This window comes from Anthonomus grandis, chromosome 3 (assembly GCF_022605725.1).
Source record: "Anthonomus grandis grandis chromosome 3, icAntGran1.3, whole genome shotgun sequence".
In the NCBI taxonomy this organism is placed as follows: domain Eukaryota; kingdom Metazoa; phylum Arthropoda; class Insecta; order Coleoptera; family Curculionidae; genus Anthonomus; species Anthonomus grandis.
The window spans coordinates 6,303,737-6,313,440 of NC_065548.1; the positions used below are offsets into that span (position 1 = coordinate 6,303,737).

Consider the following 9,704-nt stretch of genomic DNA (forward strand, 5'->3'; position numbering starts at 1 on the left):
TATATATCCTTATCTCAGTCTGAGAATTAGAAGAAGATGGGAATGAAATGATGTTTTTCGGGTATAATTAGACACATTACGCGAGAAAAACACTAATTCCAGCCGATACAAACACTATTTAGAAAATGAAACGATGATATAGAAAATAGGTGGAAAAATGGAAATCTCATTTATATATCCTTATCTCAGTCTGAGAATTAGAAGAGGATGGGAATGAAATGATGTTTTTCGGGTATAATTAGACACATTACGCGAGAAAAACACTAATTCCAGCCGATACAAACACTATTTAGAAAATGAAACGATGATATAGAAAATAGGTGGAAGAATCGAAATCTCATTTATATATCCTTATCTCAGTCTGAGAATTAGAAGAAGATGGGAATGAAATGATGTTTTTCGGGTATAATTAGACACATTACGCGAGAAAAACACTAATTCCAGCCGATCCAAACACTATTTAGAAAATGAAACGATGATATAGAAAATAGGTGGAAAAATCGAAATCTCATTTATATATCCTTATCTCAGTCTGAGAATTAGAAGAAGATGGGAATGAAATGATGTTTTTCGGGTATAATTAGACACATTACGCGAGAAAAACACTAATTCCAGCCGATCCAAACACTATTTAGAAAATGAAACGATGATATAGAAAATAGGTGGAAAAATCGAAATCTCATTTATATATCCTTATCTCAGTCTGAGAATTAGAAGAAGATGGGAATGAAATGATGTTTTTCGGATATAATTAGACACATTACGCGAGAAAAACACTAATTCCAGACGATAGAAACACTACTTAGAAAATGAAACGATGATATAGAAAATAGGTGGAAAAATGGAAATCTCATTTATATATCCTTATCTCAGTCTGAGAATTAGAAGAAGATGGGGATGAAATGATGTTTTTAGGGTATAATTAGACATATTACAAGAGAAAAACACTAATTCCAGCCGATACAAACACTGTTTAGAAAATGAAACGATGATATAGAAAATAGGTGGAAAAATGGAAATCTCATTTATATATCCTTATCTCAGTCTGAGAATTAGAAGAGGATGGGAATGAAATGATGTTTTTCGGGTATAATTAGACACATTACGCGAGAAAAACACTAATTCCAGCCGATACAAACACTATTTAGAAAATGAAACGATGATATAGAAAATAGGTGGAAAAATCGAAATCTCATTTATATATCCTTATCTCAGTCTGAGAATTAGAAGAAGATGGGAATGAAATGATGTTTTTCGGGTATAATTAGACACATTACGCGAGAAAAACACTAATTCCAGCCGATCCAAACACTATTTAGAAAATGAAACGATGATATAGAAAATAGGTGGAAAAATCGAAATCTCATTTATATATCCTTATCTCAGTCTGAGAATTAGAAGAAGATGGGAATGAAATGATGTTTTTAGGGTATAATTAGACATATTACGAGAGAAAAACACTAAATCCAGCCGATACAAACACTATTTAGAAAATGAAACGATGATATAGAAAATAGGTGGAAAAATCGAAATCTCATTTATATATCCTTATCTCAGTCTGAGAATTAGAAGAAGATGGGAATGAAATGATGTTTTTCGGGTATAATTAGACACATTACGCAAGAAAAACACTAATTCCAGCCGATACAAACACTATTTAGAAAATGAAACGATGATATAGAAAATAGGTGGAAAAATCGAAATCTCATTTATATATCCTTATCTCAGTCTGAGAATTAGAAGAGGATGGGAATGAAATGATGTTTTTCGGGTATAATTAGACACATTACGCGAGAAAAACACTAATTCCAGCCGATACAAACACTATTTAGAAAATGAAACGATGATATAGAAAATAGGTGGAAAAATCGAAATCTCATTTATATATCCTTATCTCAGTCTGAGAATTAGAAGAAGATGGGGATGAAATGATGTTTTTAGGGTATAATTAGACATATTACAAGAGAAAAACACTAATTCCAGCCGATACAAACACTGTTTAGAAAATGAAACGATGATATAGAAAATAGGTGGAAAAATGGAAATCTCATTTATATATCCTTATCTCAGTCTGAGAATTAGAAGAGGATGGGAATGAAATGATGTTTTTCGGGTATAATTAGACACATTACGCGAGAAAAACACTAATTCCAGCCGATACAAACACTATTTAGAAAATGAAACGATGATATAGAAAATAGGTGGAAAAATCGAAATCTCATTTATATATCCTTATCTCAGTCTGAGAATTAGAAGAGGATGGGAATGAAATGATGTTTTTCGGGTATAATTAGACACATTACGCGAGAAAAACACTAATTCCAGCCGATACAAACACTATTTAGAAAATGAAACGATGATATAGAAAATAGGTGGAAAAATCGAAATCTCATTTATATATCCTTATCTCAGTCTGAGAATTAGAAGAAGATGGGAATGAAATGATGTTTTTCGGGTATAATTAGACACATTACGCGAGAAAAACACTAATTCCAGCCGATCCAAACACTATTTAGAAAATGAAACGATGATATAGAAAATAGGTGGAAAAATCGAAATCTCATTTATATATCCTTATCTCAGTCTGAGAATTAGAAGAAGATGGGAATGAAATGATGTTTTTAGGGTATAATTAGACATATTACGAGAGAAAAACACTAAATCCAGCCGATACAAACACTATTTAGAAAATGAAACGATGATATAGAAAATAGGTGGAAAAATCGAAATCTCATTTATATATCCTTATCTCAGTCTGAGAATTAGAAGAGGATGGGAATGAAATGATGTTTTTCGGGTATAATTAGATACATTACGCGAGAAAAACACTAATTCCAGCCGATACAAACACTATTTAGAAAATGAAACGATGATATAGAAAATAGGTGGAAAAATCGAAATCTCATTTATATATCCTTATCTCAGTCTGAGAATTAGAAGAGGATGGGAATGAAATGATGTTTTTCGGGTATAATTAGATACATTACGCGAGAAAAACACTAATTCCAGCCGATACAAACACTATTTAGAAAATGAAACGATGATATAGAAAATAGGTGGAAAAATCGAAATCTCATTTATATATCCTTATCTCAGTCTGAGAATTAGAAGAGGATGGGAATGAAATGATGTTTTTCGGGTATAATTAGACACATTACGCGAGAAAAACACTAATTCCAGCCGATCCAAACACTATTTAGAAAATGAAACGATGATATAGAAAATAGGTGGAAAAATCGAAATCTCATTTATATATCCTTATCTCAGTCTGAGAATTAGAAGAGGATGGGAATGAAATGATGTTTTTCGGGTATAATTAGATACATTACGCGAGAAAAACACTAATTCCAGCCGATACAAACACTATTTAGAAAATGAAACGATGATATAGAAAATAGGTGGAAAAATCGAAATCTCATTTATATATCCTTATCTCAGTCTGAGAATTAGAAGAGGATGGGAATGAAATGATGTTTTTCGGGTATAATTGGACACATTACGCGAGAAAAACACTAATTCCAGCCGATCCAAACACTATTTAGAAAATGAAACGATGATATAGAAAATAGGTGGAAAAATCGAAATCTCATTTATATATCCTTATCTCAGTCTGAGAATTAGAAGAAGATGGGAATGAAATGATGTTTTTAGGGTATAATTAGACATATTACGAGAGAAAAACACTAATTCCAGCCGATCCAAACACTATTTAGAAAATGAAACGATGATATAGAAAATAGGTGGAAAAATCGAAATCTCATTTATATATCCTTATCTCAGTCTGAGAATTAGAAGAGGATGGGAATGAAATGATGTTTTTCGGGTATAATTAGATACATTACGCGAGAAAAACACTAATTCCAGCCGATACAAACACTATTTAGAAAATGAAACGATGATATAGAAAATAGGTGGAAAAATCGAAATCTCATTTATATATCCTTATCTCAGTCTGAGAATTAGAAGAGGATGGGAATGAAATGATGTTTTTAGGGTATAATTAGACACATTACGCGAGAAAAACACTAATTCCAGCCGATCCAAACACTATTTAGAAAATGAAACGATGATATAGAAAATAGGTGGAAAAATCGAAATCTCATTTATATATCCTTATCTCAGTCTGAGAATTAGAAGATGATGGGAATAAAATGATGTTTTTCGGGTATAATTAGACACATTACGCGAGAAAAACACTAATTCCAGACGATACAAACACTGTTTAGAAAATGAAACGATGATATAGAAAATAGGTGGAAAAATGGAATTCTCATTTATATATCCTTATCTCAGTCTGAGAATTAGAAGAGGATGGGAATGAAATGATGTTTTTCGGGTATAATTAGACACATTACGCGAGAAAAACACTAATTCCAGCCGATACAAACACTATTTAGAAAATGAAACGATGATATAGAAAATAGGTGGAAAAATCGAAATCTCATTTATATATCCTTATCTCAGTCTGAGAATTAGAAGAGGATGGGAATGAAATGATGTTTTTCGGATATAATTAGACACATTACGCGAGAAAAACACTAATTCCAGACGATAGAAACACTACTTAGAAAATGAAACGATGATATAGAAAATAGGTGGAAAAATGGAAATCTCATTTATATATCCTTATCTCAGTCTGAGAATTAGAAGAGGATGGGAATGAAATGATGTTTTTCGGATATAATTAGACACATTACGCGAGAAAAACACTAATTCCAGCCGATACAAACACTATTTAGAAAATGAAACGATGATATAGAAAATAGGTGGAAAAATCGAAATCTCATTTATATATCCTTATCTCAGTCTGAGAATTAGAAGAGGATGGGAATGAAATGATGTTTTTCGGGTATAATTAGACACATTACGCGAGAAAAACACTAATTCCAGACGATACAAACACTGTTTAGAAAATGAAACGATGATATAGAAAATAGGTGGAAAAATGGAATTCTCATTTATATATCCTTATCTCAGTCTGAGAATTAGAAGAGGATGGGAATGAAATGATGTTTTTCGGGTATAATTAGACACATTACGCGAGAAAAACACTAATTCCAGCCGATACAAACACTATTTAGAAAATGAAACGATGATATAGAAAATAGGTGGAAAAATCGAAATCTCATTTATATATCCTTATCTCAGTCTGAGAATTAGAAGAGGATGGGAATGAAATGATGTTTTTCGGATATAATTAGACACATTACGCGAGAAAAACACTAATTCCAGACGATAGAAACACTACTTAGAAAATGAAACGATGATATAGAAAATAGGTGGAAAAATCGAAATCTCATTTATATATCCTTATCTCAGTCTGAGAATTAGAAGAAGATGGGAATGAAATGATGTTTTTAGGGTATAATTAGACATGTTACGAGAGAAAAACACTAATTCCAGCCGATCCAAACACTATTTAGAAAATGAAACGATGATATAGAAAATAGGTGGAAAAATCGAAATCTCATTTATATATCCTTATCTCAGTCTGAGAATTAGAAGAGGATGGGAATGAAATGATGTTTTTCGGGTATAATTAGATACATTACGCGAGAAAAACACTAATTCCAGCCGATACAAACACTATTTAGAAAATGAAACGATGATATAGAAAATAGGTGGAAAAATCGAAATCTCATTTATATATCCTTATCTCAGTCTGAGAATTAGAAGAGGATGGGAATGAAATGATGTTTTTCGGGTATAATTAGATACATTACGCGAGAAAAACACTAATTCCAGCCGATACAAACACTATTTAGAAAATGAAACGATGATATAGAAAATAGGTGGAAAAATCGAAATCTCATTTATATATCCTTATCTCAGTCTGAGAATTAGAAGAGGATGGGAATGAAATGATGTTTTTCGGGTATAATTAGACACATTACGCGAGAAAAACACTAATTCCAGCCGATCCAAACACTATTTAGAAAATGAAACGATGATATAGAAAATAGGTGGAAAAATCGAAATCTCATTTATATATCCTTATCTCAGTCTGAGAATTAGAAGAAGATGGGAATGAAATGATGTTTTTAGGGTATAATTAGACATATTACGAGAGAAAAACACTAAATCCAGCCGATACAAACACTATTTAGAAAATGAAACGATGATATAGAAAATAGGTGGAAAAATCGAAATCTCATTTATATATCCTTATCTCAGTCTGAGAATTAGAAGAAGATGGGAATGAAATGATGTTTTTCGGGTATAATTAGACACATTACGCAAGAAAAACACTAATTCCAGCCGATACAAACACTATTTAGAAAATGAAACGATGATATAGAAAATAGGTGGAAAAATCGAAATCTCATTTATATATCCTTATCTCAGTCTGAGAATTAGAAGAAGATGGGAATGAAATGATGTTTTTCGGGTATAATTAGACACATTACGCAAGAAAAACACTAATTCCAGCCGATACAAACACTATTTAGAACACATCTCGTGAGAGTAGAAAATAGGTGGAAAAATCGAAATCTCATTTATATATCCTTATCTCAGTCTGAGAATTAGAAGAAGATGGGAATGAAATGATGTTTTTCGGGTATAATTAGACACATTACGCGAGAAAAACACTAATTCCAGCCGATACAAACACTATTTAGAAAATGAAACGATGATATAGAAAATAGGTGGAAAAATCGAAATCTCATTTATATATCCTTATCTCAGTCTGAGAATTAGAAGAGGATGGGAATGAAATGATGTTTTTCGGATATAATTAGACACATTACGCGAGAAAAACACTAATTCCAGACGATAGAAACACTACTTAGAAAATGAAACGATGATATAGAAAATAGGTGGAAAAATCGAAATCTCATTTATATATCCTTATCTCAGTCTGAGAATTAGAAGAAGATGGGAATGAAATGATGTTTTTAGGGTATAATTAGACATATTACGAGAGAAAAACACTAATTCCAGCCGATCCAAACACTATTTAGAAAATGAAACGATGATATAGAAAATAGGTGGAAAAATCGAAATCTCATTTATATATCCTTATCTCAGTCTGAGAATTAGAAGAGGATGGGAATGAAATGATGTTTTTCGGGTATAATTAGATACATTACGCGAGAAAAACACTAATTCCAGCCGATACAAACACTATTTAGAAAATGAAACGATGATATAGAAAATAGGTGGAAAAATCGAAATCTCATTTATATATCCTTATCTCAGTCTGAGAATTAGAAGAGGATGGGAATGAAATGATGTTTTTCGGGTATAATTAGATACATTACGCGAGAAAAACACTAATTCCAGCCGATACAAACACTATTTAGAAAATGAAACGATGATATAGAAAATAGGTGGAAAAATCGAAATCTCATTTATATATCCTTATCTCAGTCTGAGAATTAGAAGAGGATGGGAATGAAATGATGTTTTTCGGGTATAATTAGACACATTACGCGAGAAAAACACTAATTCCAGCCGATCCAAACACTATTTAGAAAATGAAACGATGATATAGAAAATAGGTGGAAAAATCGAAATCTCATTTATATATCCTTATCTCAGTCTGAGAATTAGAAGAAGATGGGAATGAAATGATGTTTTTAGGGTATAATTAGACATATTACGAGAGAAAAACACTAATTCCAGCCGATCCAAACACTATTTAGAAAATGAAACGATGATATAGAAAATAGGTGGAAAAATCGAAATCTCATTTATATATCCTTATCTCAGTCTGAGAATTAGAAGAGGATGGGAATGAAATGATGTTTTTCGGATATAATTAGACACATTACGCGAGAAAAACACTAATTCCAGACGATAGAAACACTACTTAGAAAATGAAACGATGATATAGAAAATAGGTGGAAAAATCGAAATCTCATTTATATATCCTTATCTCAGTCTGAGAATTAGAAGAAGATGGGAATGAAATGATGTTTTTAGGGTATAATTAGACATGTTACGAGAGAAAAACACTAATTCCAGCCGATCCAAACACTATTTAGAAAATGAAACGATGATATAGAAAATAGGTGGAAAAATCGAAATCTCATTTATATATCCTTATCTCAGTCTGAGAATTAGAAGAGGATGGGAATGAAATGATGTTTTTCGGGTATAATTAGATACATTACGCGAGAAAAACACTAATTCCAGCCGATACAAACACTATTTAGAAAATGAAACGATGATATAGAAAATAGGTGGAAAAATCGAAATCTCATTTATATATCCTTATCTCAGTCTGAGAATTAGAAGAGGATGGGAATGAAATGATGTTTTTCGGGTATAATTAGATACATTACGCGAGAAAAACACTAATTCCAGCCGATACAAACACTATTTAGAAAATGAAACGATGATATAGAAAATAGGTGGAAAAATCGAAATCTCATTTATATATCCTTATCTCAGTCTGAGAATTAGAAGAGGATGGGAATGAAATGATGTTTTTCGGGTATAATTAGACACATTACGCGAGAAAAACACTAATTCCAGCCGATCCAAACACTATTTAGAAAATGAAACGATGATATAGAAAATAGGTGGAAAAATCGAAATCTCATTTATATATCCTTATCTCAGTCTGAGAATTAGAAGAAGATGGGAATGAAATGATGTTTTTCGGGTATAATTAGACACATTACGCAAGAAAAACACTAATTCCAGCCGATACAAACACTATTTAGAAAATGAAACGATGATATAGAAAATAGGTGGAAAAATCGAAATCTCATTTATATATCCTTATCTCAGTCTGAGAATTAGAAGAGGATGGGAATGAAATGATGTTTTTCGGGTATAATTAGATACATTACGCGAGAAAAACACTAATTCCAGCCGATACAAACACTATTTAGAAAATGAAACGATGATATAGAAAATAGGTGGAAAAATCGAAATCTCATTTATATATCCTTATCTCAGTCTGAGAATTAGAAGAGGATGGGAATGAAATGATGTTTTTCGGGTATAATTAGACACATTACGCGAGAAAAACACTAATTCCAGCCGATCCAAACACTATTTAGAAAATGAAACGATGATATAGAAAATAGGTGGAAAAATCGAAATCTCATTTATATATCCTTATCTCAGTCTGAGAATTAGAAGAAGATGGGAATGAAATGATGTTTTTAGGGTATAATTAGACATATTACGAGAGAAAAACACTAATTCCAGCCGATCCAAACACTATTTAGAAAATGAAACGATGATATAGAAAATAGGTGGAAAAATCGAAATCTCATTTATATATCCTTATCTCAGTCTGAGAATTAGAAGAGGATGGGAATGAAATGATGTTTTTCGGGTATAATTAGATACATTACGCGAGAAAAACACTAATTCCAGCCGATACAAACACTATTTAGAAAATGAAACGATGATATAGAAAATAGGTGGAAAAATCGAAATCTCATTTATATATCCTTATCTCAGTCTGAGAATTAGAAGAGGATGGGAATGAAATGATGTTTTTAGGGTATAATTAGACACATTACGCGAGAAAAACACTAATTCCAGCCGATCCAAACACTATTTAGAAAATGAAACGATGATATAGAAAATAGGTGGAAAAATCGAAATCTCATTTATATATCCTTATCTCAGTCTGAGAATTAGAAGATGATGGGAATAAAATGATGTTTTTCGGGTATAATTAGACACATTACGCGAGAAAAACACTAATTCCAGACGATACAAACACTGTTTAGAAAATG

General features: G+C 31.6%; 1 long non-coding RNA gene across 13 annotated transcripts; it reads left to right on the plus strand.

The window, feature by feature from the left end:
* Positions 1-1,031: 1,031 nt before the first annotated feature.
* On the plus strand, positions 1,032-9,704 carry LOC126734601 (uncharacterized). Of its 13 annotated transcripts, none has more exons than XR_007660115.1 (5): positions 1,032-1,517; positions 2,886-3,911; positions 5,451-6,134; positions 6,477-7,331; positions 8,016-9,704. It is a non-coding gene; the product is annotated as an uncharacterized LOC126734601 (long non-coding RNA). The 13 variants fall into 13 exon arrangements; XR_007660123.1 differs by having other exon boundaries at positions 3,228-3,911; XR_007660118.1 differs by lacking the exon at positions 1,032-1,517 and having other exon boundaries at positions 2,061-3,911; positions 8,016-8,870; positions 9,213-9,704.